General features: G+C 43.6%; 1 protein-coding gene across 16 annotated transcripts in view; it reads right to left on the minus strand.

Moving 5' to 3' along the window:
- Positions 1-26,892, minus strand: part of Atxn7l1 (ataxin 7 like 1) — a 235,667-nt gene that overhangs the window by 73,815 nt on the left and 134,960 nt on the right. The window contains exon 1 of one of the 16 annotated variants that reach the window (XR_013435226.1): positions 1,614-1,698. The exons of 14 other annotated variants lie outside the window; for them this stretch is intronic. The gene's annotated coding sequence lies outside the window, so the exon portion shown is untranslated. Of the gene's footprint in view, positions 1-1,136; positions 1,413-1,613; positions 1,699-26,892 lie in introns of those variants that run through there. One more of the 16 variants, XR_013435223.1, reaches the window with a different exon arrangement.

A 26,892-nucleotide genomic window follows, 5' to 3' on the forward strand; every position in this document is an offset into this window, starting at 1 on the left:
GTGTAGGACCTAAGGACCCAGATCAAAGCTAACTGCCTTCTCAGAAGGCCTGCACATGGCCCAAACCGTGTTGATCGCTTTCTCCTCCTTTTTCGATTTGTTTGGTTTAAAATATTTAACCTGAGGCACAATGAAGTGTTTCATTTACAACGCTCTCCCGGACCATTAGACTGGGACTCCGCGCTCATTATGCTGATGAACGCGCTACTTACCCACGTAAATTCCAGGAGCAGCAGCCTCCAAGACAGCGAGGGAGATGGGAGGTGCTGAAGGTACCCTATCAAGGACTGATTTAATTACACAGCCATTCAGTGGGCAAAGCACAGCAATTTTTAGCCAAACATTCTAGTAAATATTATGGGAAACCCTTTTATAGAGTGCTAATTCTGGCTTGGTGTTTTCATATGTGCCCGGTTTTAGTTCTCATTCAAACAAGCATAGGGGCCCCCAAAGATGCTACCAACAGCCCAGAAAAATCACACAGACAATGCATTAGCTGGCTAGCCATCCTGCAGTCGATGAGCATTTAAAAAATGTCATCAACATCTCCATATCATGGTCATTTTGGTGCGGACAAACTTTAAAATCCACTAGCTTCCCTGGGGTCATCCTTCTTCAGTCCCCTCCCCCATGCCCTGAGTCCTGCCAACGGATCTCCAGGGTAGGCTTCAGGTCACTGGGTGACACTGCTCCTGAAAGTCTGACAAAACAACCACTGCAAACTCATTTTGGATGTTTGAAACAATACCCAATCATCTGCACCCACCCTCGCAGGGCGTCCCAGAGGAAATGGCATCATCACTTTCATTTTACTCCTTTCTACCCACCAAAGGAAAATAACATGTCCCGTGACAATTATCAGGGCATCTGATATCTGCAGCTGGAGAGTATGCTCCGGAATGTTATCAAGTGACCTTACATAGGAACTAATTTTCAAGAGTGAAAATCACTCCTTGCTGCACGCGCGCTCACCGGCGTTTCTCTAAGTGCAGGAACGCATTTCACTTTCCACTGTTGGAACAGAAACCCTCATGCATCCCCGTTTCTTTTAAAAAAAAGTCTATAAATAACCCAGGATCAGCAAAATTATGCAAAACATCCTGCTAGAAGAAGAAATGTAAACTAAAACCACTTACTGAGAGACTCAGGCTGCCAGCTTAATCTGATGCTACGACGACTGTAAACATGTTGTACTTTTGGAACCTGAAGAGATCCACATTAGCACGGATGCCATCGCAAAGAAAAGAAAAAATAAAAATAAAAAAAAATCCGCAACAACAACAAAAGCCCAACAACCAAAACAGAGCAACGTGATTCCGTATTCTGCACAGTGCACGACCCGACGGCTGACCAGCTGCAGTCAATACCAGCTACCCTCGCTTGCACACGCCAACTGTTTTGACTACAGGCACTTGTTAAACACAGAGTTTCAGGTCCTACCAGTTGGACACCAGAAGTTCATAGAACTGACCCAGTGCCAAGAACAACAAGCACAGAAAGCGAAACGGCTGCCTCGTGCGTGTTTTTGTTAACTGTTTATGCAAGCCCCAAAGCAACTGGGTAACAATTAAGAATAAAGAAGAACTTAAATAACAAAAGCAAAAGATTACCACCTTAAAGGAAATGTAGATGCTGGCAGATAAAGGACAGACGTCAAGCTACTTTATCGATGGGGTGGGTGGGTGGTTGTTCGGAGAGAACCGGTGTTGGGGGGTGGGGTGGAGGGCGGGTGTCACATGACACACTGTGGTTATTAGCAGAAGGAACTGGTTGCTTCCTTCAAGCATCTTTTACTTGGAGATTAATTTAAGAGATTTTTTTTTGCAAATGCTGAGGCCTTGGTTCATATCCAGGGGTGTCAGCAGCAGAGTTGGAATTTGGAAGTTGGTAAATCCCATGGGAGAAGAAAGGGACATGCTGAATGAAAATTTTCAAGATGCAAAGAAAGGACGTTCAAGTTCCAAGTTCCGTACTGTGTGTGACGAGGCCATTGACACAGGCAGCTAACGGGTGCTGGGGTAGAAGCTGGTGTGTCCCCTTTTGAATGAGGACTTCTGGGACCAACTTTCTCTCTAATCAAGACTGGAGTTTACACTGTCTGATTATGATGGCGAATAGTCTTTTCACCTGGCAAAATAAAATAAAAAGGATCACACTTAAGTTGCCCAACAAGTGTTTCCATTTCTTCCCAAGAATGCATCAAGCAGTATTTAATTTAAGGACAGAGACAAATAACCAGATCGAATTTTAGGGTTTCCTGAGGATCTGAGAAAACTGAATTCTAAGAGAATTGGGGTATGAGTGAGGTATTTTAAATTGCTGAGTGGATTTATACTTAATGCCCCCTTTCCTCTTCCCGCCATCTTTCTATCATCTGATTTAGAGGAAAGTAATTAGAAAGCAGCTATAGGTTGTTTGTAAATGCCACTGTAATTGTGGGCCAGATTCATGTTTATTCGAGAGTAAATGTTGTTTCTCTGTATCTGGGGTCGCTCATGCTGTGGTGGTGAACAGCAACCCCCAGGATGGCTGCCCTTTCATCCAGAGGAACCCACATTTCATTACGACTATATATAGAAATGGATCTGAAATGGAGCCACCCTGCAGTGAAGTGTGGCAGTCAGCTGACAGCTTAGGGAGAATTGCAAAGGCACCTGAGAACATCTCTGCAAAAGAAAGCCTGAAAGAAGCAGGCTAGGGTGGGGAGAGGAGGAGGATGGACGGACTCAGCCAGAGAGAAGGTGCAGCTAGGTCCCTAGAAGTGAGTCTTCACCCAGCCCTGGCCTCAGGGTGGGTGAAAGATCCATTAATGTGGCCCCAGAACTGCTGTGAGCCAGCCTCTCACTCACTGAAAGCTCCACCATTTACAGGTCTTCTTCTTGCACAGTATATTACTTGGTCCTCAGAAACATCCTGTGAGATAGATGGGAAAAGCTGCTAATATTGCATTTTACAAAGAAGGAACTCAGCAAAACCTGTGAAGTTCCCAGGGTCCTGCACCCAGGAAGGTGTTCTGAGGTCCATTTCCTGGGCCTCAACTACAGGAACCAGGACTTGCAGGTCAGGTGCTTTAGACTTGATACTTTCTTGTCTTTGTATTTATTCTTCCCCTCCCTCCCACCACCCCTCCCTTCTCCTTCCCTCCCCCTCTCCCTCCCTCCCCCCTCTTCACTCCCCCCTCCCTGTTTTTTCTCCTTCCTTCCTTCCTTCCTTCCTTCCTTCCTAACTTCCTTCCTTCCTTCCTTCCTTCCTTCCTTCCTTCCTTCCTCCCTCCCTCCCTCCCTCCCTCCTTGTGCATGCTGAGCATATGATCTCCCACTGAAACATACCCCAATCTCTTGTAAAATACTTTAACAGTTGGATGCTCTATCATTCGCATTTTTATAGACAAGAAAACTGAAATTCAGAGAGAGAGTATATGATTTGGTAAAAACCACACTACAAACCATAAACGGCACCAGATCTTCCAACTCCTAGCATCAACTCCTTGCCTCAATCATGTTTCCAGAAAACAGAATGATAGAACTAAAAAGACCAATAAAATTGTTTGATTATAAAAGCACAAGATTGCTGGGCATGACGGCACACATCTGTAATCCTAGCGACCCAGGAGGTTGAGGTAGGAGGATTGCAAGTTTGAGGCCAGTCTCAGTAACTTAGCAAGACCCTAAGCAACTTAGTGAGACCCTGTCTCAAAATAAAAAATAAAAAGGATTGGGGATGTGGATCAGGGGTTAAGCACTCTGGGTTCAATCCCTGGTACCAAACAAAAATAAATAAATAAAATAAAATAAAATAAATAAAAACCAACCAAAGAAAAAAGCACAAAATCTTCCTTGATTTCTCACTTACTGTCTTCATGGCTTTTTTGGTAACAGTTCCCAGTCAGCCAGTGTCTTGGAAAGAAGGGTTCTTTTATATGCTGGGTGAGCTTCGAACACCCTCTCCATCCAGTTCACACCCTCTCTGATTTGAACAGTTCACCCACATGCCAAACCTGGCTCCTTACCCACTCCTAGTCTAAGAAGAAATGGAGCCAAATGTCTCCACAGATCTGCTCTGTTGTCCATTAAGAAGCTTGCACATCTAGAAGGTGCGTTGTCAAATGGTAGGCATGTGGCTGAGCAAGCATGCAGTATGGTGGATCTCTTCCACAACATGCACTGTAGAGTTCACCCTTTGCCAAGTTCTTCTGCAACAGAGGCCTCTGAAAATACCGGACCACAGGAAAGTTCCTGCTGTCATGTTCTCTCTCCTCTGTGCCATGTGAACACATTCACTGCTTGAGTAGGGGTGCTATTACTATTATGGGATACACCCAAGTAGGGTTTGGTGCTTTCCTCTGAGGGGGCCTGGGAGTGGGTTACTGACGGCCAGGGAGTTTGAAGGATAATGAATGTTTGTCAGGAAATGAAGACTTAGGGCTAGGACAAGAGATGCTAAATGTTGAAGACAGGAAGGGAGCTGGTAATAAGGTGATGCTTAGAAAGTTCTACAATGTTTTGCCACTCCCTCATGAATCTACCTCTTCCTGAAAATATGAAGAAATTACAGAATCAAGGCTAGAGAAATTGGGTGTCAAGATGGACTTTACCTTGAATGTAACTGAAGCAGCCTAGATCATGAAGACTAATCAAATCTACATGCTTCCACTGACTAGAAAAGCTCTGTGGTTAGAGGGGATATATATGTGGTACCTCTCTGGCTTGTAAACACTCACTTTGAGGTTGCTTTGGTAACCACATAACATTTGCATCCATGCTGCCTGCAAGAATATGAGCACTGGTTAAATCAGAAGCTTGGCAGGAAAGCTTCTTTGCTTACATGCTACAAGTGAGTAGAATATGTCCAGGTAACTTGTGACTCTTCTGAGCATAGAGACCATTTAAAAAAAAAACTCTCAAAATCAGACCCACAATTTGATAAGCTCTGGCTTTAGGGAATTTGTTTAAAATCAGAACTTCTGAAAGTCCAATAAGGCCTGGCCACCAAATTTGTGATATCAAATTAGTAAAAACAGAGGCATATGCAATATTAACAGAAATCTGCTGCAGTTATTACTGATGTGCTCAGCAAAAGCAGCTCTACTCCACACCAGAAAAAAAAAAAAATTGCTTTGCTGCTGCTGAGAGATGAGGGCTGTTTGGGGAATGCTCGCTTGTGAGCCAGTGTATCTAGTCCGTGAATAGCTCCATGGATGGAGACAAAGCTGGGGGCCCTGCGCCCATGCTCTGGACATCTCATGAGTCAAGGGAGCTGGGTGAGAGCACTCATGGAGGAGGAGGTTGGTGAAGGACCAGTGCAGGGTTTTAAGCATGTCTGGATGTGTGGAAAGCTGCTCAAAAGAGGATGGAATCAATATAGGACAGAGTTCTGACTGGGGGGTGGGGGGGTTTAGACATACACATTAGCAGCAGTTGCTACTACAGGCTGCAGCTTGGTCTGCACCCTTGGAATCTGGTCCCTGGTATTGCCTTGCAGACTTCCAGCCAGTATTTGCAATGGGCTTGACACTATGCATGTCTGTCCTATCTCCTGGATTCACAGGACCAAGCCAGTCTGCTTGATTGAATCTGTGATGAGCTTTTAGCTTAACCTTTATGATGTGTACCTACAACCCAAAGCATTTTAGCTAACATCGTAGGTTAGTTTTGCACATATGGGACCACATACCCTAAAATTTTCAAGAGAGTACAGATTTCAACCAGCCTCAGCCAGAATTACATAGCAATTTGAAAAAATGACCTTATAGTGAAGGTCAATGAATGTGGGGAGAATGCAACCTAGACCACTAGATTGAAGTTCTTTGAGGGCCAGTTCTGAATCTCCTTTATCCTTGTAGGACAAGGCCTAGCCAGAGCATTGAGGTGTTGTGTTTTTAATACAGTGTGAACGAATGAACGCTTCTCAACTGTATTACAAAGATACATGTATAGCTTATTAGGTCCAATCAATATCTTTATATTAAATGTGTCTTTAAAAAGTTGTCTGGGTGTGATGGTGCATGCCTGTAATCTCAGATACTCAGGTGGTTGATGCAGGAAGATTAAAAGTTCAAGGACAGCATTGGCAACTTCGTGGTACCCTGTCTTAAACTAAAATGAGGAAAAACAAAACAAACAACGACAAGAACAAGGATAAAACAAGACAAGACTGGGACCTGTACATGGTGGTGCACTCCTGTATCCCAGGGACACCAAAGGCTGAGACAGGAGCATCAGAGTTCAAGGTCAGCCTCAGCAATTTAGAGATCCTGTCTCAAAAGAAAAAAGAAAAGGGTTGGGAGTGTAGCTCAATCCCCAGTACCATATTAAAAAAAAAAAAAAAAATGGCAGGGGTAGAGTGCCCCTAGGTTCAGGCCCTAAAGCCACACACAGACACACACATACAAAGTTGTTTGTGGTTTAAGTTAGGGAGAAGGTAGAAAGGCTTTCTCTTTACAATTCATAATGCCAACTCTTCAAAAGAAAAAAAGTTGTAGCTGTGAAGTAGGAGTTCATGGACACCTGGATGGAGGAGACACAGTGTATGAAAAAGAAGCCTCTGGAGGACAATAAACCCCATTACCATAACAACTGCAGGACTTATCACCATGGCAACTCCCGCCACAGGTTCAAATTTCAAAATTGACCAATGGTAGTAACGAGGGCATTATTTTAATTAGGTTTTCTAAAGTAACCAATGCTGGAGGGATTGGAAACTATTCTAATCAGGTATCAGAAGATAACCAATGGGAGAAAATGGGGAAAGGTCCCCCGTCAGGTTCTTACAGGTTAGAGAAGGCCCCGTAGTTCAGGGTATAAGGCCCTAATTTCCAGACATTGGGGCCTTGAGCCTCTCTCTCTCCCGCAGCCCACTCCGTTCTATCTAATGCAGTGCTGTTGTCACCTGCAATAAATCTAGATTCTGTTACTTCTGTGTGTCTTGGTGTCTTGCTCAGTTCTTTGTTGAGGTTGCCAAGGACCTGGACTTCAGCTGATAGTCCCAATAGTAACATAGAGACTGTGTAACAGGAATCTTTTCAAAAGAGCTTCACACCATTGTACTTTGTTTTCTTGATTAGTGTGCAGCTAGTATTCTCTATCAAAGAGTTCCACATAATGATTTAACCACCACGGGTGGAGAATATATAGGAAAAAAAATTGTGTCCGTGCTAAACATGTATAGACTTTTCTTGTCCTTATTCCCTAGACAATACAGTCTAACAACCATTGCATAGCATTTACATTGTATTAGGTATTATAAGTAATCTGGAGATGACTTAAGGTGTATAGGAGGAGGTATGTAGGCTATATGTAAACACTACACTATTTTTGTGGTTCTAGGAATTGAATACAAAGCTTTGCACATGCTTGGCAAGTGCTCTACCTCTGAGATACAACCCCAGCTCCCTAACTATACCATTTTATGTAGTGAACTTGAGCACCTGATCCTGGGGGGCAGGTAGGGGTTGGCCAGGAACCAATGCCCCAATGATACTGAGGGATGACTATTTTGAACATTGTGATTCCTTTTGGTAACTGAAGGTGGTGTTAAGGGCATTCACTGATGTAAAACTATGATGACTTCGGGGTCTAAAACAGTAGTTTTCAAACTTTTTGACCCTGATCCACTTTGAGAAATAAATTTTACCCTGCAACTGAATATGCACATATGTTTATAAGACAAAAGCTCCAAAGGATCATACTTATCTTTATCACCTAGGAAGCACTTTGGTATTTCCGCTCCCCTGTCCTCCCTTCCTTCTCTTTCCATCTCTTCTCCTTTTGTTTAACATCTTGGTCCAACTCAGTAACTGACTGCGCCACCATCATGGGTGGTGCCTAGGGTTTGTAAACACTGAAAAAGTATTCAGAGTAGTTGCCCTGTCCCAAAATGGGCCTCAGCGTCCCCACTTTTCTTTTTCTGTTTCTGCAGTCTGTATCACTCCTTTTTGCTCTCAGGGCCTGCCTCTGCACCCTTCTCCTTAGAGTTCTACTTCTCCAACTTGAAATCAGACACTAAGCTGGCTAGCGGGCTGTATGACTGAAGGCAAGCTGCTTCTCAATGAACCCGAAGGTACTCCTATGACTGGTGTGGAGTTTAGGTGCAGTGATTTGGTCCTGCTCCAAAATGCACAGGGCTCTTGGCTGGGTTCCCAAGGCGCTTTACTCAGTGGCAGAGGTCATGATACTGAGGTGTTATTGAATGTGCCACATGAGAACACTAGCCCATGAGCATAGATTTTTTTTTCTTTTTTGAATGGAGTATTCAGATGATTGGGGCTCTGGCTGGTTGGGCTATAAAATGACAAATGCTCTTGAAGCAATGTTGCTTCATGAATGACAAATATCTGGGCCCCTGTGTGTGAGGAGGCTATTCCCCAAGTCATTCAGCTGGCTTCTGGCAGTCTGCAAGGATGCAGTATTTTGGCTCTCCACCCTGAGCTGCCCTTTACCCTGTTTTTTTTTTTTTTTTTTTAACAGCCTCTGCTAATCTATATGCCCACTGTCATGGTTTCATTCACCTAAAAGTAAAAAACCAAACTAATTAATATATGACATTTCTGGTTGTGTTTTCAAATGTGTGTCAAGTTTATGTGTGGTAGATATATTGATTTTTAAAAAAATTATAGCAAAAGGTGTAAACACTGTGCCTCTAAACAATCTAAATGGCAAGCAATCAGACACTGGCTAAGTAAATTATTGGCACAGTCATTCAATGGAATGCTGGAAACCTATAAAAATGATGATGCAGATCTGTATTCACTGAAATTTGTTCACAACAATTTTAGATGAAAAAAGCAGATTTCAAAGCAATGTCTATAATAGAATTCTACTTTTATTTTTTAAAATATAAAAAGATGCACAGAGATACATATGTACAACACACAGATACATACCAATAGGAAAAAGTTTGACAGCCTCACACTGAATTTTTTTTTTCTTATTTTACTATTAGATTTTCTGATATTTTGGCAATTTCTGCAGTGCATAATTTTTTATTTTTATTTTTGAATTCCTTGATATTTTCATTTTAAAATTAAAATAATGTTTGATTGACAAAGATTGCATATATGGAAGATGCACAACATGCTGGACATTCTTTTTATAATATAAGAACAAAAGCAATTTTCACTTTGAAACAATAAAATTCATATTATTATTCAAACTAGTCCTTCTGTTTGGAGCATAGCTCTTACTTGTATCACACCCCATTCTCATGTCTTCTTAACCTTTCATAAGAGTTCTACTCATATAAGGAAGAGTAAGTTGAAAAAAAAACATTTTTTTCAGAAGTGCTGGGGATCAAACCAAGGGTCTCCTGCATTGCTAGGCAAGTGCTCTACCACTGAGCTACACCACCAATCCCTCTTTAAAATTTAATTCTATTTTTGAGACAGGGTTTGCTAAATTGCCCAGGCTGGACTTGAACTTGCTATCCTACTGCCTCAGCCTCTGAACAGCTGGGATTATCAGGTATAAATTGAATCTTTATTGAAAAATGTTTCCATTAAAGCATTTTAAGTCAAAGGACTGGTTTTTGGTTTTACTTCTGGTGGTCAAATTCAAGTTCTTTTACACCCCAGGTAGATGGCTTTGCTAGTTACTCCCTTGGAAGAAGCAGGCTACTGGCCTTTGTAGTCTTGAGAAAGACAAATTAAAAAGCTCACATTATCTATATTCTGAAGCTAGTTGTCTCCAAACTAGAGTCAATCCAAGCATAAATCAATTTTAGTTTAAGGATAGGAACAATCCCTAACTCTAGTTAGTTCTGTTCTCTTTCCAAGCCTCATTCACATGCCTAAGATAACTATTATCTTACCAAAAACCAACTGGGGAGGGAGAGGGAGCAAGCTAGAATGCCAGGTATTTTTCTGTCTACAGATGAGGAAACTATGTTTAACAGAAGTGAGGCAACTTGCCCAAGCCCACCATATTAGAAAATGCTAGAGGCAGGATCCAAACCCAGTTTTCGTGTGTGTGTGTGTGTGTGTGTGTGTGTGTGTGTGTATGAACTTTTGTTTTTGATACCTGGAATTGAACCCTGGGTGCTTTACCAATGAGCTACATCCTCAGCCATTTTTATTTTGAGACAGAGTCTTGTTAAATTGATTAGGGCCTTGCTAAATTGCCCAGGTAGCCTTGAACCTGTGATCCTCCTGCCTCAGCTTCCTGAGTCTCTGGGATTAGAGGTGAGCACCACTGTGCAAGGCCAGTTTTCCTGTCTCTCCCCCTCCCCTACTCTTTATTCTATGCCATAGCATTCTTTCTAGAAATAGAGAAATCATGTAATTCATTGTCCTAATTGGATGCCTTTGAAAATAAAAGAGGGTGCTATGTGGCTGGATCCCAGGGCAACAGGCATAAATTTTGACTGTACCAGGCAAACTAGGTCACATGGTCATATGGTCATTTAAGATATAACCAGATGGACAGACATAAACACACACACACAAATACACACTGGGAATTATACCTTTTGAATAAGAAAAATTATTGGAACAGTGTTACAATGTCTATAATCTATTTAAAAATACTTGAGTATGAAAAATAAAAATATATTAAAAATAAATAAAAAGTATCTGAATTCAACTTGTGTTCCACTGTGTATGCACCAATGAGTCTATGCTTTATCTCTCAGGGTCATCATCTCTCACGCTATCAGAAATACAAAGTCTAGATTGGGTAACTGGTATTGATCAAAGAGGGCCATAATCCCAAATTGACTTCTTTAAGTGTTCCTGATATATATATATATATATATATATATTTTATCAACATTCTGAACTCAAAAAATGGATTTTATTGTTGAAACTTGTGATATAGTCTAATGAATGTCAGAAATGGGGTTTTATTGGTGAAATTAAAGATATTCAAGATATATTGACCTAGCCTAAAGTCCTGACAGCCACACTCCAACCTGGATTTAACAAAGTGTGAGAATCCAGTGAAGCCTGTCTCTAGGCTCTGAGGATGGCACTTGAGGCTTTCCGGGGTCCCACTATTGAATCAGGACTGTCTATAAGGGCACCATGCCAATTTGGGGCACAGTGTCCTTTCTCTGCAGTACTCATGCAGCTGCCTCAAATGAACATTTTGTGCAAGGTATGGTTGGAATACCTTGAAAGAGACAGAGCTGGGCTCTCATCAAGCCTACAGAATGGTTGAATCAACTGTTTGTACCTACTTGTTAATAATAAGGGGTTGTTTGATAAAGGCCTGTATCTGAGGCAGAATTCAGTTTACCAGCCTCGTTCACATGAGCAGGTAGGGGAGGTGATGGGGAAGAAGCCAACACGGACCACCTCAGTCTTCTATACTGGCAACTGCTTTCTACCAGAAAGAGTTCCACATGGCCAAACCACCATAGGTCAGTCCACAATGAATATGAAACTGGGTGAATCTGAAAAGGTTCCTTAATACAGTTTCCTCTCCACCAGGGATGAGGCTCTTGAAGACAAAGTCAGGGGGTTGTGTTCATTGTAATAATCCCTAAGCCTCAAGAAAGTACATGGTGTATGTTTGTCCAGTGGATAAAGGAATTGAATAAGATTTCTGTTATTTCTAGAATTGAATTTATTAACTGTTAGTTGTGATTGTCCTTTATTCCATAAATAATAACTGATCCTCATAGACCACAATCTATTGCTTGCCTTGGATCGAATTTACTTTAAATAGAAAAAAAAAAGTAAGATAGTAACAAAAGCCATTGGGATTCTATCATACATCCCCACAATAAAGCAATGAGATTGGTACTATCCTTTGTTCAGTTGAGGAGACCATGGTCCAGAGAGGTTACAACTTAATTAGGAAAGTCAGGTCTCTCTAAGTCCTAACCTGATCATGTTTTCTAAAGCTGTGCTACCTAGAATTAGTAAAAACTTAGTTTTGCAGAAACTAAGCCCTTCCTTCTCTCTAAGTCCTAACCTGATCATGTTTTCTAAAGCTGTGTTACCTAGAATTAGTAAAAACTTAGTTTTGCAAAAACTAAGCCCGCCCTCCCTCCCTCCCTCCCCTCCCTCCCTCCCTCCCTCCCTCCCTCCCTTCCTTCCTTCCTTCCTTTCTTCCTTCCTTCCTTCCTTCCTTTTTCCTGTGGTACTGGGGATTAAAACCAAGAGTGCTTCTACCATTGAGCTACATTCCCAGCCCTTTAAATTTTTTTTTTTTTTTCATTTGAGACAGGGTCTCATTAAGTTGTTCAGGCTGGACTTGAACTTGGGATCCTCCTGCTTCAGCCTCCAGAGTAGCTGGGAAAATAGTCATGTACCGCCACACCGGCATGGGTATTTTCTTTACTACTTCTATTCTTTTTACTTTCTAACATGTTATTGAACAAAGACATCTTTTTGGTGCTTCATCATATTTTAGAAAAAGCTGTTTTTGTTTTGTTTTTTGATGGAGAAACTAGATGCATGCTGGAATATACAACCCAGCTTTCTGTTCCTTTACTTTAAATATTTTCATTGACATGTAGCCTTGAGGGATATCTAATAGTCTCTAGGGTCTTTGAGCTGGGAATCAGTTGCAGCTTACCCATCTCCAGGGCACCAGGCACTCATCTGGCTCATTCTGACACCCTCCCCACAGCACCCTTGCTGTCTGCCCCCTGGATTACCAAGGGCCTTTTGTTGTATGTCTGTGTGACTTGGTGCACAGTGTCCTTTCCCTGGAATGCTTGTCCATCCTTTTGTTCTTCACCTTGGTTAACTCCTTGGTTTCTTTTTCAAGTCCTAGTTCAAACACCAGCACACTTGGGATTCCCTGGTGATCCCAGCCACCCCTGCACTGCTGCCTGATCTCGCAAGTCCCCTTCTTTATGCTCCTAGGACACACTGAGCAAACTGTTGCCTCGTTGTCTGGCTTGTGGCTCCCTAATGACCTGTGGATTCACCCCTCTTGTCTGCTCCACCATAAAAAACCCAAGCCAGGGACTCTGTCTCAGTACTGGCACATAACAGGCCCTTGGAGTGTGTTAGATAACAAATGAATAAATCAGGAAATAATTAGCCAGGCCACAGTACAGCAAGAGAAAACAGGAATCAACAGCAGCAGCAGTCTCTGCGGTCTGAGGACTAGCTAGGCTGAAATATTTCTCTTAGTTACTGGGCATAAAAATAATTTTTAAAGCCCAAGAACATCAGAGTTGTTGGTTTGTTTTTAACGAGAGGTAATAGACTACTTAACTCTAAGCGCTCTGCTCCTTGTTTGTTATAGAAACAAACAAACAAGCAAATAAACAACAACACCTCTGGAGAGTTTCCAAGTGTAGCCAGCTCCTGCTGGAGGACGCTGTGCCAGCTGCTGGCATCCCTGCCAGGGCTTGAGGTGCTCCGACTGGCCGAAGGACAGGCTGCACTGGCATTTTGTGGCCCTCTCACCAACTCCGGGCGACGGTCTGAGCTGAGATGTTTCCAGGTCCCAGATACAGACCAACAAATGACCTGAAAAAAGCTACAGCTTGATCTGACTGTGGGACTGTGGCCTAATGAAATAAACTATTCCCAGCAGAGCCTGACCCTGCAGAATGTAATTCTTTCTGACCACACTGTGTAGATAAAAATAATTTAGTGATTTCCTCCCACTAAACTCTTGGGCATAAACCAAGAAATCTGCAGAGTAGCTGTTGTGATGCTACTGTGTAATTGTAAATATTTAATTTTTTTTTTGCATTCTTATCAGTGTTTATCAGCAGGAATGCATCCGGCATTTTAGGTGGGATAATTGTTCATTGGGTAAAACTGTCCCATGCACTCCAGATCATTTAGCACCTTGGATGCAATCAATGCCAGTTACTATGATGGCTCCCAGAGACACATTTCCAGCTTGAATCCTGGGACTCCACATGGGGTAGGATTGGATTCCTTTTGCAACCTGAAAATGTAGGAGGGGATCAAAGTGGCCATACAGCCCACAGGTTGGGTTCTAAAGGGACAAGACTTAGGGAGTTAGCAAGCACACCTGAGGCACAAGGACAATTGACCAAGGCCTGTCTGTGGGGGAGGCAGATGCCCTGAGAGAGGAAGGTCACATCCATTCCTTAAGTAGAGAAGTCAGATAATCAAGGAAGCCGGACTCATGGAAGCAAAGAGATCAGAGTAGAGCCGGAGTAGAGGTCCAAGTGGTGTAGATGGAGTAAAGAATGAACAAGGGGTGGGGAAGGACCTGGGCAATGTTTTTTTTTTTTTTTTTTTTTTTTTGCGGGGTGGGTACCAGAGATGGAATCCAGGAGTGTTTAGCCACTGAGCCACATCCCCAACCCATTTTTATTTTTTATTTTGAGACAGGGTCTTGCTAAGATGCTTAGGGCCTCACTCAGTAGCTGAGGCTGGCTTTGAACTCATGATCCTCCTGCCTCAGCTTCTTGAGCTGCTGGGATTACAGGCATGTGGCCATGGTGCCTGGCCTGGGCAATGGTTCTGAAACTGGCTGTTTCTGAGTTCCCTCCTCACAGACTTCAGGGGCATACCAAAGGAATCAAGAGTGTGTGTGGGGCTGTGTGACTCAGTGGTAGAGCTCTTGCCTAGTATTTCAGAGGATCTAGGTTCAACCCCCAGCACCACCAAAAAAGAAAACAACTATTTAACAAAGGGTCAAGGTCATCAATTCTGGACAGCCCTGTAGTCTTGCTTGGCCTAAAAATAGCAACAACTAAATCAACACAACAACCCTATCATTGCCCCATCACCTTGGTCACACTCTGCAAATATGGCCTCCTGCAGAGAATTTGTAAGTTTCTCAAAGTGATGTTAAAGTGCATTCGTGTCACCAAGGGGGAGAGGCTCTAAAAACCAGCCAAGGAGAAAAATGAGCTGAAATCCTGAGTGGAGGGGACATGAGCACAGACAGGATCACCCGTCCCTCTGATTTAGTGGTTAGAAGCTCCAGCAGGAGGGCAATGGGCAAAGTTGCTGGGAAGCTACTTACTCCTCTGTCTCATCTTTCTCACTTATTTTAAATTTATTTTATCTTGCTCTGTTTGCAACTTTTCAAGCGGCCTTAAATCCTTTTACAATAAGTCGGTATAAATAAGTAAAGCAAAGAAATAAAACCCACTGCTGCTGCTGTCAGCACTGCCAAACTGGGCTCGAATGTTTTGGCTCTTGTCTGAGGTGCTCTGCAGAAATGGGAGGGGAGGAGGAGGAGAAAACTCCAGAGTCTTGAAGAAGAGCTGGCCCTGGGTCCCATCCTGTCTCTACATCAGGGTCACAGAGCCTCAGGCAAGTCGCTAACCGCTCAGGCCTCCTTTTCCCCATCTTTAAATGAAGGATGTGATGAAATGGTTTCAAAGACCTCCTTATTCCTGAACACTGGGATTCCGAGGTACCCATGCTTGGATCTTCTTAAAAAAATTTTTTTTTGGGTACTGGGGATTGAACCCCGGGACGCTTAACTACTAAGCTTGCTCCTTCCCCTCTATATTCTTTCTCAGGACAAAAGAAATTGGAGTGCTACTCATTTACAAATGTAGGGGTTTATTGGGTAATTTACTGACCAAATTTCCCATTGTGAAATGAGATCAAAATACTGATTTTTATGTTTATTTCCTGATAAGCTGGTAAGTTTCCCCCTAAAAAAGAATTCTGTTACAGAGAGTAGGAACATCTATCAATGCTGTACCCATCATTCGCAACTACCAAGAGATGGAAAGCACTGCTACGTTCTGGATGATTCTTTTTGCTTTCCATTGAAGGGTTCGGTGGTGTTTTAGTGTACCTACTCTCACATTCCCATATAGTCACTGTCCCTATTTACACAGAGAATGGCTTGGGGTACCTGTTGCTTTTAGCAGACCCAATTCAAAACATCCCAGCAGAATGCTCTGGAGCAGAGCCTTTCACACTTTAATGGGCCCATAAATTACCTGAGGAGCTTATTGAAGTCAAGTTTTTCTAAGTTTCTAATGCTTTGACATTTTAGGGTCTTATAGACTCTCCTTCCTAGGGCTAGCAAACTGTGGGACTTGACTGCAAGTCTGATATACAAGCACACCACGTCTTCCATCCAGCTCTTATACTCTGGACCACTGCTCCCCTACCTAATCACCCCAGGAAGGGTACTAGTATGATCATGGTAGCCAATCCGAAGCCTGTGCACTCTGATTGCCTGTTCTTTCCTGTGGAAGCCCTAATAAAGGCTTTTGTCTACATTTTCTCCTTCTTCCCTAAGCCTCCAGATCAGGCCTGATACTTTCCCTTGTGGCCCTCCTCTTGGAAACTGTGAGTGACAAATTATCTTTACAATGGCCATCAACTCCTGACCTGTTGGCTCCTCTACACCTGAATAAATGATAAAACTTACATCTTAAACCAGTCTGGTGCTTCTGATCTAAGAACCACCCTTTGTGTTGCAAGGTTCTCAATTCCTGTGCTGTTACAGAATATGTGCCACAGCTGAGAGGATGGACTATGCTTCTGCAAGTCTGACCTGCATTGGAGCCCAGTGTGCTACAGGAATCAAATGGCCAAGGGGCCAAAGCTCTAGCAGAGGCACCCTGAGGAAAACTGCCATTGCTTCTGTCTTACCTTCCAAAATTGTGGGTTCATGGAGCTTTACTAGATAGAAATTAAATAAAAAGCTGCAAAGGAAAGGAAGCTGAGTCTGAGGTCTTTAAACTCCAGCAGGCACTGTGGCAATAAAGGTGACTCAAGGCTGGGGGTGGGGGTGGGGATGGTTAGGACTCTGTAGGTCAGCTGGCATTGGGCGCTTGCTACATGCTCCCTACATGAACTGATGCATATATGGCCCTGGATAACCAACCCCAGTCAGGAGGCCTCAGGGAGCAAGCCTTAGAATCTAGGCAATTTACCTGTCTCCTGAGCAAGAAGCTATTTAGGTATCCATTAGCCCTTCTGCCCAGAGGTATAGGAAGGCTCTGATTATCATTCCCTTCCTCAGGGCACCTAGGGCTTGGAGAAGCAGCCTAGACAGGATCTCAAACCTTCTAACTCTAAAGCCAGAGCACCACCCCCCTCCCAATCCCAGTTCCATGTGCCACTAATTAAAGCAAACCCTGATTAAGAACTATCAGTTTTAAGTACTTCATGTGGCTTAGCTTGTCTAATCCCCACAACCCTATACAGTAGATGCTCTGCAAATCCTTATTTTCAAGATGAGTAAGCAAGTCCAGAGAGGCTAAGTAGCTTGCCCACCCTCCCCACTAATTGGCAAGGTCAGAATTTCAGTCTAAAGGCTGCACCACAGAGCCTTCACTCTCTGTTGTACCCTCTGAGTGTTTGGGCGGTGCTGGTCAGGTGAGGGCCCCAGATCTGTGTCCACAGCATCAATATCAGACAGGAGCAAATTGCCCGGCCTATCCCAGTCTTGCTGAATCAGAATCCTATGAATGAGGCCAGGAATCTGTGCTTTATAAAGTCTCTGAGTGACTCTGCTGTAGATTGAACATAACCTGTGTCAGAGGCACCCCTGTAAGAAACTAATGTCAATAGTAACAGCATCAGTTTAACTTCAAGTATGGACATCACTGTTTAGAACAAGGCCTTGGGAGTTAGCCTGACAAACAAGAAGGATAATGGTGCAGGTTCAAAACCTGCTCCCACATAAGTTACAAGCTTGGAAACTTTGGGCAAAGTGCTTAACTTTTTGGAACTTCACTTTCCTCATCTGGAGAATGGGAATCCAGTATCGACCTCTTAGAGTATGTGAGCATAAAATGAGCCAACCCTGTAAAGTGCTGTGCTCTGTTTCTAGCACCAGGAAATGCTCTTTAAGTGGTAGTAAGTCCTTAACACTTCCCAGCTTTCTAAAATTTATGTCCTTTCCTATCACACTTCACCATAGTGTGAACCTGAATTTCTCTGGTTGCCAAACCAAGAAAATTGCTTTCAATAAGAACAAGGAAGCTATATTCTTTTTTATGGGGCGGGGCAGGGATACTAGGGATTGAACTTAGGGGCATTTGATCACTGAGCTATATCCCCAGCCCCATTTTTGTTTAGAGACAGGGCCTCACTGAGTTGCTCTGTACCTCACTTTTGCTGAGGCTGGCTTTGAACACGCAATCGTCCTGCCTTCCTAGTCACTGAGGTTACAGGCGTGTGCCATCATGCCTGGCCAGAATAACTAGAATGGCAAGCTACCTAAACAATGCCTAAAGACGTTACTGTACACCCACATGGAGCACATCCCCAAATGCCATCAAAAGTTTCAACCCTGAACCAGGGGGTAGAGATGCTCATTCATGAACTGAGGAAATTCACATTAAGCAACAGCTTGGCCCTCATCTCTCTTACCTGACTGCAGCTGGTAAAAGTGTTCCTAGTGGCATGCCTTTAAAAACACACTCCCGCTGTACACCCCAGAAGTGGAGAAAGCATAATGCTGGTGGTAAACTGGCTTTAAACACAGACCAAATTCTGCAGTGACATCTCAGTCGCTTCTGAACCCAATGAATCTTCCCACCTCCAATCATACAGTTACCTCAGAGGAAGCAAATCTTCCTGCTCCCAGTGACTGGGGCATCCCAGTCAGACACCAGTCACCTAGGCACAGACAGAGAAAAGGCCCGTGCCCCCCCACAAGGAGGGCGGGAAGAGAAAAAAAAAGTATGTGGGAGAAGAAGAAAGAAGCCTCAGGGGACATTTATGTCATCACTAAAGTCATGTCAGGCCAACTCCATCCTAAGCCATCAACTCTGATTTTCAATCAGAAGGAGGGGGGTACAAGGAGAATTTAAAGATTTTTTTTTTTAAGGTAAAGAAAAAAAATGTCGTGCTAGCTTCATTATATAAATTAAAACCCCACTGGGACATGTCAGTAGTTATTCTTCCTATCTGTAAGGAGAAATTTCAATAAAAAGGTGTAGGTGGTAAAATGAAAATCTGAGCAGATCTCATTTTTTAATTATTCCCTTCAGTGTTTGGAGACCTCTGAAAAGATAGATGATTTTATATGGAGCCCAGCTGATTTCTGATCCTTTTAGATTCTGGCCCAGGAAAAAATAAAATATAAAAATCAAACCAAAGTGGGTTCCCATGAACCTTAACTCTGGCACTATTATTGAATTATTTGTTTTTCATAAAACCCTTTAAAAACCTAATTATAAAAATAATGTACACAATAAAGATCTTAGAAAATTCAGATATGAATGAGGAAGAAAATAAAAATCATCCAGTCTCCACACCATTTCAGTTTAAAAATAAACGTATATATGTGCATAATTTAAAAAAATGTGATCATACCAAGCACTTTGCTTTAAATGCTATTTTTCTCCTTTTATATCATGAACATTTCGTTATGTTGTGAAATCTTTTTTTTTTTTTTTAAAGACTGTTTTAGAATTACTTAGTGCTAATAACTCCTTTTGTTTGGCATTGAGATTGGTTGTAAATTCTTGCCATTATGGATTATTCTGGAGTGAACATCCTTTGGATACATTTTTATACATATTCATATTTTATTTATTTATACATTCATTCATTCATTTATTTTTGTGGTGGTGCTGGGGATTGACCCCTAGGCCATGGGCATGCTAGGTAAGAATGTGCCAATTGACCTACATAGATCCACAGTCCTATTTATTTTCTTATGTAAATTCTTAGAAGCAGAATTTTTGGTTCCAGGCCCTTGAACCAGGTAATCAAATGCCCAAAGGGACAGGGATCTCTGATCTACATATGTACCAGGTTCAGACAGAGTACAGTTTATTTTTTCCTCATTAACACAGGATATTATTATTAATTTGAAACCTTTGTCATTTTGATAGGTGAAAAATACTCTCTACTTGTTTTAACCTTTGTTTTTGATTACCAGTAAGGCGGAACACTTTTCGTGTTAATTGGCCACTTGATTTTATCTCTTGTGAATTGCCTATTCATACCCATTTTTAGTGTATTTCTTTTTCTCATTCATCTGTAAGAATTTTATAAAGAGAAAGAATATTAGTATTTTAAAACCGGAAGAAGTTGAAAACCATAACTGTTTCTTAATAAGACTGACAACTGCGAAATGTTTATATCATGAAGCGTTAAAAAGTTCTTTTGGTGGCAAAGAGGCCTTGTGGGGTAGTGAAGTTTGAATCAGATTTGACAAAATCTTTATCACTAAACCTGAACCCAGAACTCTCATTTGAACCCTCTGCCCCTTTTAAATCAACTTCAGTAATAATAGAATGCCAGACATAAAAATAATGACAGGGTGGCATCTTAGGAAGAGTCCTACACCTTTGCTAGGCAGGTTCTATACTTTCCTGGTTGATTAGCTACAGACAGACTCTTCAGTGGGCAAGAAAATTTGTGTGGGCACTGTCCAGCACCAGTGGCCAACAGAGCATTTTGCAGGGTTTCTTATTTGAGTTGAAGCCAGCAAATCAGGGGTTTGAATTCTGAGTTCCTGGGTGCCACTTAGAATGAGCTGAGTGATCACAAGAAACCATAAACATCAGATCCACCTCCACCCTCAGGGTGGAACAGGATTAAAGAAGATTTAAGGACACCAGAACGCTGTCTGATTTCTCTACTCACTGTTCCTAAGAGGCAGAGCAGAATCCACCTTTTGGTGTGGATGCCCAAGGGCTTCCCGGAGAGGTGGGCACAGAGGCGTAAACTCAGATCTCCCAGGGCAGGAAACACCTCTTCACGCACAGTTTGCATTTCCGCAGTTGACAGCAGGAGCAGAAAATGTAGCCAGCCAGCCAGGTTGGGAGGGCGGAGGGTGATGACTGATGGTGACAGGGAACCACCTTCCTGTCGTTGGAGCCAACCCAGGTCACTAGTTGTATGTCTGGCATTTGGGTCGGATGCCTACCAATCACACAGGTTCTGTCTGCCGGCCTGGGTTCCGGCCGCGATTGTTCAAAAATAAAACAGGAAGTCCAGAACAGAACAAGCCGAGAGCAGGCAGCCGCACAGGAGTGCAGGCTGGGTAGAGAGGATTCGTCTTGGCGGGGCGGGCTCCGAGTTGAGGAGAGCAGCCCCAGCTGCAGGACAGGAAGACATCACAGAGGGTGATGAAGGAAGCCAGGTATCCCACTGCCTGCTGTTTCCAAGTTACATCCTGATTCCACAATGAGCAACACTAGGAAACAGACCAATTTACAATGGTCACCAGATCCACAGACTTTACCCACTAAAATGGAGATTTTTTTCTGTCCTTCTGTAACCAGAAGCTGAGGGACAGATAAGCAGAGGGAAGCGAAGGATAGAGAAAGATGGGTGGGTGGGTAGGGTGAGTCTTTGTCTCACTGGTCTCACTGGTCTGCTAGGTATTCATTCTCCCTTCTTTTCTCGTAATAGCAGCACCTTGATTTTCCTCTGGGGCACACCCTTCTCCACACTTAGCCCACAAGACTGCCATGTAGTAGGCTTGCCCAACCTCCCTGGGGGCTGGGTGGCACTCAAAATGTCCTCTCAAAGTTAAAGCTATTGTCCCACACAGTTAAAGGGCTTCCTACTCAGGGCTTTGGATCTTTCTATCTTCTGAAACTTTATGCATGACCTTGATTCACTGGGTTGGGATTCCAAAGACTCTGCATTTGGCTGGGGATGTAGCTCAGTGGTAGAGCACTTGCCTAGCATATGCAGGGTATGGGATTGATCCCTAGCACAGCAATAAACAAACAAAAAGATCTCTGTCGTGCTCACTGTACTCCAGGAAGGTACACCAGGGCTTCCTCCTGAACGGAGACGGGAGCAAATGCGGGAATATGGGCCTTCTTACAGAGGAGTAGGCCTAGGAATGACTGGATTACATGTGGGTAAAGCTGATACCTGCTCAAGTAGGGGTGTTCCTGGAGTCCACAGCAGAGATGGGAAGAGGTTAGGGCTTGACAGCTCTGTAGACAGAAGATAGATGAAAACCCAGAGCTTCCAGAGGAAAACAATTACAGAGTGGGTGAGCTTTCCTTCTGGAGTAGATTTATGCTTTTCAGCAAACTATAGGGATGAGGAAAACCTACCGTGAAAGGCCCCGCTCGCTCAGAATACGATTAAAGACCGCACTGCCAGAGCCTAGAAAAGCAGCCCTCTTTTCAGCTGTGCCCCAGACTTTGGATTCTTCCAAAACCTGGGATGATTGTATAATCCCTTAGCTGTCTTTTGGCTCTATTCCTAACCAAGTCCAATTTCGTCTTAAGTCATAAGCAGCTTGGTGGCACAGACTGGAATGGAACCTGGTGTCTGGATCTTGCTTCTTTACACAGACTGAATAGCACGGAGGAAGCCTGAAACCCGTTACTTCTCTGGGGAGTTTTTCCTCAGGGCAGGTGGTGACTTCATTAATTCCTGCAGAGTGTAGACTTGAATGGACACAGCTAACACTGGCTCTGGTCTGATTTAGCCATCTAGTACCTTCTCTTTACCTAGGGGAGTTGGCGTCTTTTGGAGACCCACTGGAAAATTCCAGGGTGCTCTACCTATCTGGCAGAGCCAAAGCAAACCTTGTGAAGGCCTGAAGAGACGCTCACAGGCAGCCCAGCCTCCCTCCACTCAGGCCAAGCCACCGATTGACTTCCTTCCTATGTCCTTTCCATTCTCGTCACACCTCGGGCTATGGGAAGTCTTCCTCAGCTCCAGGCACACTTCTCCTTCCTCTGAACCCACAGAAATTCTAGCAAGGAGACCCTTCCCCCACCGCAACAGTCTGGGCAGCAGCAGCCACAATATCAAAAGCCGCTGCTGCGTTGCTGGATGGCTGGGCCAGAACGGGTGGTGTCAGGCTGTGTTTACAGGGTGGTGGCTGGGGGCCTTCCTGCCACCTCTGTCACTGACTGTTGAGTTGGTGGTCAGCTGGTGAAGGAGAGAGGGCCCGTAATAGAGCCACAAGGTGACAGTTAGGGCACGGAAGCTGTCCCCAATCTCTGCTCTGTTGATGCCACCGTGGCCTCTGGTTTCTATGAGGGAGGCAGAAATAGGGGAAGAACTGAAGGCCCGCTCAGATGTATGTAAAGGAATGAGCAGGGGACAAGAGGGTGCTGCACTGAGCTGCTGGAACACCTAGTGCTGCCTGCCTCTAAGTAGCTCATTGTGGATAACTACTCCGAAGCCACCCAACGGCTCTACCACAGACGGCTCTCCTTTCCCCACTGCATCCTGCTCTCACTTACAAAACCCATCAACCACAACCACTCCTGGAGACCTTGCTGTGTGCAATGTTACATCGTGGAGAAGTAACGTTGCAACCCTGGGAATCGGGGAAAAATGGACACATCTGGCACTGACTTGGGCATCATTCCTTTGGAACCTCCTTTTGCAGATATTGTGAACACCCTAGCCTAGCCCAGAGGGGCGGACCATCCTGCAGGAGAAGCTGGGAAGAATTCCCGGGGTGGGTGCAGCCTCAGCCTTGCAGCTCTGCCCAGCCAGAAAGGCTGTGGCCTTCCTGTGATGGTCCTTCTCAGATCGAAATGGGTTCTGATGAACTTTTCACATTAATGAGAATCAGACAGCCTACCCCTAAGGTTGCATATTGAGTTCTCTTGGAAAGGACTTGTGCTCCCTCTCCTGCTTCTTCTTCTTCTTTTGTGTATGTGTACTAGGAATTGAACCCAGGGGAACTTAACACTGAGCTACATCTCTAGTCCTTTTTTAAATTTGAGAAGGGTCTTGTAAGTTGCTGACATTGGCCTTGAAGTTGCAATCCTCTTGCCTTAGCCTTCCATATTGTTGGGATGACAGATGTGCACCACTGTTCCTGGCTAGGGTGCCCTCTTTTTGAGAGCGGTATGTGTGTGTGTGTGTGTGGGGGGGTGTACACACACTTGCATACAGTGGTGATGGGGACTGAACCCAGTGGTGCCCTTCCACTGCGCTACATCCTAGTGCTTTTTTTTTTTTTTTTTTTAAATTTTGAGACAGGGTCTTGCTAAGTTGTCCAGACTGGCCTTGAACTTGTGATACTCCTGTGTGAGCCTCCCGAGTAGCTGGGATTATGGGAGTATGCCACAGGCCCAGGAGTTACCAGTTTGTTTCAATTTACCTGCATATCCTAATTGTATTGTTCAATGTGGTGGGAATTCTTCATCACATGAGCTCATCTTCATAGACTCTAAAATGCACTTAACTCAGCTGCAGATACTACCTTGCTTCTAGACGTTATAAAGGCAGAGCTGGAATTGTGGGTGTGTGAGTGAGTTTGTATGTGCGCTGTTGTTATTCAGAGTTGAGTCCATATTAGGAAGACCCAGCACTTCTTCCAATCTCCAGGCATCATGGTTCCAGGTCTTGATGCTTTTGCTCTTTGGCTGCAAGACACTGGGGTCTCTGCAGAGCAAGGAGCTAAGAGGGCTCAGGGTTAGACAACCTCCATTCGAATTCTAATTTTGCAACTTGCTTTTGGTCTCTGGACCAGTACCTTATCTCTCTGTGCCTCAGTTTCCTCATCTACAAATTGGGAATATGAAAATCCCTATTGCAAAATGGCGCTGAGATGACTAAATGTGTTAATACATACAAAGCGCTTAGAGACTTTCCTGGCACATAGTATGTATTCAATAACTATTTGGTATTATTCATGTTATTATTCAATAAATCACAGATGTTATTATTACAAATAAAATGGGGTGGGAAGTTGGACTGAATCATCCCTCAGGTCTTTTGCAGCTTTAAAAGCCCACAATTTTATGAGGTTATAAAAGACTGAATGAATTGTGAATGGATTCTTTAAAGAAAAATACCAATCAAAGCAAAGAGGCCACAGAGAATTTAGGAAAGGCTAAATTCTGGAATCTGTAGGTGCATTTGGGGGCAAAGCTGTGTGTTTTGGGTTGGCATAAACCAAGGCAGCACCACTGCTCTGTAGACTCTCCTCTTGTGAACGCTTTAGAGCATGGAGGTCAAAACCCTGGTTTTGTCTGTCTGGGGGAGGATTCTAGCTCCACCTTCTAAGCTGCTGCTCCATTATGCTGGGCTATTTAGCTGGGCTGCCAGGGTCAGAGCTAAACAAGCCTCAAGTGTCCACGTGGCCGCTGAGACACTCTAATAGTACTGGCTGTTGCTGCAGAGCAGGGAGGAAAAGGAGAAGCAAAGCTTGCTGCAAAGGCTAGATTTTGGAATTGAAAGCCATTGCTACATGTAGGACTTAATCTTTGATGGAAACAGGTTTAAAGTCTTTTTTTTTTTTTTCCAAGAACAAAAAAGACAGGATGTGTTAGTTTCCTAGGGCTGCTATAACAAAGTAGTATACATTGAGTGGCTCAAAGCAACAGAAATTTATTCTCTCATAATTCAAGAGGCCAGAGGTCTAAAATCTAGGTGTCAGCAGGGCTGGTTGTTTCTGGGGGATCTGAGGGGGAATTTGTTGCATGCCTCACTCCTAGTATCTGGTGTCACTGTCAATCCCTGCTACTCCTATGCTTGTGGCTGCATTGCTCTAATCTTTGACTATATCTTCAGACTTTGTCTTTCTTATGTGTCTCTGTGTTAGAACCTTCTGTTCCTTTCTCTTGCAAAGATATCAGTCACCAGATTTAGGGACCATTCACATCCTGTACAGCTTCATTTTCACTTGATTACATCTGCAGACCCTGTTTCCAAAAGGTCATCTATATAGGTAGGGAGTGGGTGGGATTTGAACATTTTTTTTTGGGGGGGGGGCCCAATGCAACCCATTCATTACACAGGACCAACAGGTCCCAAATACCAAGTTGAGGAGAGAAGGAAGAGAGAGTTTACCAGAGGCTACTGGTAGAAAGAAGAGGTGGGGATGGGAAATGGATGAATGAATGAGGGAGACAGAGAGAAAAATTCCGCTTTTCTAAGAAAAGCTACAAAACTATAACAAGTGAAAGCAGCTGGATTCTTCTCTCTCTTTATTCCTCTTCTGGAGCCAGTTGTGACAAATTAGAAGACTATAGGGAGAATAAACCCCAATAATTAGTGTTCCAATGAAAGCTCCTTCATAAACCTTTAAAAAAAAGTCCATCGGAATCCTTCCCCACCTCCTCCTCAAATGGTGTGATCTATGACTTCCCAACGTGAGTGGGGTTGGCAAGTACAGTCCTCTGGGGAAGGAATCTGTTCTTTGAATGTGAAGCACACACCTGGTCATGACTGATCAGAACAGGGACGTTGTGAGCAACTTTAATTTCCATCTGTGATTAAACCGCAGCACAGTGAGTTGCAGCTTTCACACATCCATCTGAATTCCCAAACAGCTAGGAAATAAGTCTAGGAGCACAAAGAACAAAGTGAGAGTGAGGCTGGAGATGGGGGCATCTCCAGCCTGTGGAGGAGCCTCATCTACCACTCACATTATTTTAGGACGCTTAACACACCCTCATCCCCCCCCCCATGGCCCCAGTAGCACAGCAGGTGCCTCGCATGTACCTTAGTATGAAGGGAGCAAGGCTGAGAGTCTGAGGAGATGGCTGGCAAGGCCAGGTGTGAGTAAACCTGGGAGAATGGCACTGTTATCCTCATCTCTCTCCTCAGTGCTGGGTTTTATGCCTGGTGTCCGACATGAACTTAACCAAATGGCAAGGGACCATTCAGAAATGCATTCTGGGATTGTCGGGCCTGTCTGAATAACTAAATGACACAAGGGCATGCCAATGCCCAGCCCTTAGCAGATGGTCCATCATGACTGATGAAGGAATAGATCATGAACTTCGAACTCAACAGGAGCACATGAGAGACTAGAAATGGATTCTCCCCTGTGCATCCATCTACTTGTTTTTGTGGCTCCATGGGTCCTCATCAGGCAAATAAGATTTCTACAACTGTGGGAACATCTAATTAGAATCAGTGCCTGAAAGCCGAGTAGACCATTTTACCACACTGCCCCTCTTCTAACAATTTAACTATTAACATTTTAAAAGCACTTGAAATCATCACAGCATGAGGTTCTTTTAAATAACAGAGAATGAGTCTTACACCCCTCATTACTATTCTCTAGAGAGAAACATTAAGACAAATTAAAAACTAGTAATCTGATTCCCTGTCCCACGCAGCCACATAAT

The sequence above is a fragment of the Ictidomys tridecemlineatus genome, chromosome 2 (assembly GCF_052094955.1).
Source record: "Ictidomys tridecemlineatus isolate mIctTri1 chromosome 2, mIctTri1.hap1, whole genome shotgun sequence".
NCBI classification, from domain to species: domain Eukaryota; kingdom Metazoa; phylum Chordata; class Mammalia; order Rodentia; family Sciuridae; genus Ictidomys; species Ictidomys tridecemlineatus.